Raw genomic sequence first — 2331 nt, 5'->3', positions numbered from 1 at the left:
ATTTCTCCTTTGATTTTATCTCTGCCTTCTGGCGATAAAGAAAATAAATCTAATATCTCTTTTATAGGGCAGCCCATCAAATATGTATAAAGGCATACCTTGGGGATATTGCAGGTTTGTTTCCAGACCACTGCAATAAAGCTAATATTACAATAATACAAGTCACACAAATTTCTTGGCTTCCCAGTGCATATGAAAGTTATCTTTACACTATATTGTAGTCTGTTAAGTGTGCAATAGCATTACATCTAAAAAAATGTACATAGCTTAATTAAAAAATAATTTACTGCTAAAAAATGCTAACCATCATCTGAGCCTTCAGCAAGTTGTAATCATTTTGCTAATGGAGGGTCTTGCCTTCATGCAATGACTGCTGACAGATCAAGGTGATGGTTGCTGAAGGCTGGGGTGGCTGTGGCCATTTCTTAAAATAAGACAACAATGAAGTTTACTTATCGATTGACTCTTCCTTTCACAAAAGATTTCTCTGTAGCATGTAATGCTGTTTGATAGCATTTTACCCAAAGTAGAACTTCTTTCACAATTGTAGTTAGTCCTCTCAAACCTTGCTGCTGCTTTATCAATTAAGTTTGTGTAAATAGTCTAAATCCTTTGTTGTCATTTCAACGATCTTCTCAGCATCTTCACCAGGAATAGATTTCATCTCAAGAAATCACTTTCTTGGCTTATCCTTAAGAAGTAACTCCTCATTTGTTAAAGTTTTATCACGAGGTTACAGCAATTCAGTCACATCTTCAGGCTCCACTTCTAATTCTAGTTCTCTTTCTAGTTCCACCACATCCACTCTTACTTCCTCCACTGAAGTCTTGAACCCATCAAAGTCATTCATGAGGGTTGGCATGAACCTCTTCCAAACTCCTGTTGATGTTGATATTTTGACCTCTTCCCATGAATCACAAATGTTCTTAAAGGCATCTAGAACAGTGAATCCTTTCCAGGAAGTTTTCAGTTTATTTTGTCCAGATCCATTAGAGAAATCACTGTCTATGGCAGCTACAGCTTTACGAAATGTATTTCTTAAATAATAAGACTTGAGAATCGAAATTACTCCTTGATCTATGGGCTACAGAAAAGATGTTGTGTTAGCAGGCATTAAAACAACATTAATCTCATCATACATCTCCATCAGAGCTGTTGGGTGACCAGGTGCATTGTCAATGAGCGGTAATATTTTGAAAGGAATCTTATTTTCTAAGCAGTAGGTCTCAACAGTGGGCTTAAAATATTCAGTAAACCATGTTGTGAATAGATGTGCTGTCATCCAGGCTTTGTTGTTCCATTTATAGAGCACAGGTAGACAAGATTTAGCATAATTCTTAAGGGCCCTAGAATTTCTGGAATGGTAAATGAGCGCTGGCTTCAATTTAGAGTCATCAGCTACATTATCCCCTAACAAGAGAGTCAGCCGGTCCTTTGAAGCTTTGAAACCAGGCATTGAGTGCTCCTCTCTAGCTGTGAAAGTCCTAGGTAGCATAGTCCTCCAATAGAAAGCTGTTTCATCTACATTGAAAATCTGTTGTTTAGTGTGGCCACCTCCACTGACTATCATAGCTAGATCTTCTGGAGAACTTGCTGCAGCTTCTACATCAGCACTTGCTGCTTCACCTTGAACTTTTACATTATGGAGATGACTTCTTTCCTTAAACCTCATGAACCAACCTCTACCAGCTTCAGACTTTTCTTCTGCAGCTTCCTCACCTCTCTCAGCTTTCACAGAATTGAAGAGAGTTGGAGCCTTGCTCTGGACTAGGCTTTGGCTTAAGGGAGTGTTATGGCTGGTTTGATCTTCCATCTAGACTGCTAAAACTTTCTCCATATCAGCAATAAGGCTGTTTCACTTTTTTATTATTCATGTGTTTGCAGGAGTAGCACTTTCAACATCCTTCAAGAACTTTTCCTTTGCATTCACAACTTGGCTAACTGCTTGGCACAAGAGGCCTCACTTTCGGCCTATCTTGGCATTTGACCTGCCTTCCTCACGAAGCTGAATCATTTCTAGCTTTTGATTTAAAGTGAGAGATGTACAACTCTTCCTTTCACTTGGACACTGAGAGGCCATTGTGGGGTTATTGACTGGCCTGATTTCAATATTGTTGTGTCTCGGGGAATAGGGAGGCCCGTGGAGGGGGAGAGAGACAAAGGAGCAGCTGGTCTGTGGAGCAGTCAGAACACACATAGCATTTATTGATTAAGTTCGCCATCTTAAGTGGGCACAGTTCGTGGCAACCCGGATTACAGTAGTGACATCAAAGATCTGATCACAGATCACCATAACAAATATAATAATAATGAAAAAGTCTGAAATATTGT

At 39.3% G+C, this 2331-nt stretch overlaps 1 pseudogene; it reads right to left on the bottom strand.

Moving 5' to 3' along the window:
- Positions 1-299: 299 nt before the first annotated feature.
- On the bottom strand, positions 300-2080 carry LOC139083195 (tigger transposable element-derived protein 1-like; annotated as a pseudogene).
- Positions 2081-2331: the final 251 nt, after the last annotated feature.

Source organism: Equus przewalskii, chromosome 5, assembly GCF_037783145.1.
Source record: "Equus przewalskii isolate Varuska chromosome 5, EquPr2, whole genome shotgun sequence".
NCBI lineage: Eukaryota > Metazoa > Chordata > Mammalia > Perissodactyla > Equidae > Equus > Equus przewalskii.
This window is presented reverse-complemented; position numbering and strand designations above follow the sequence as displayed.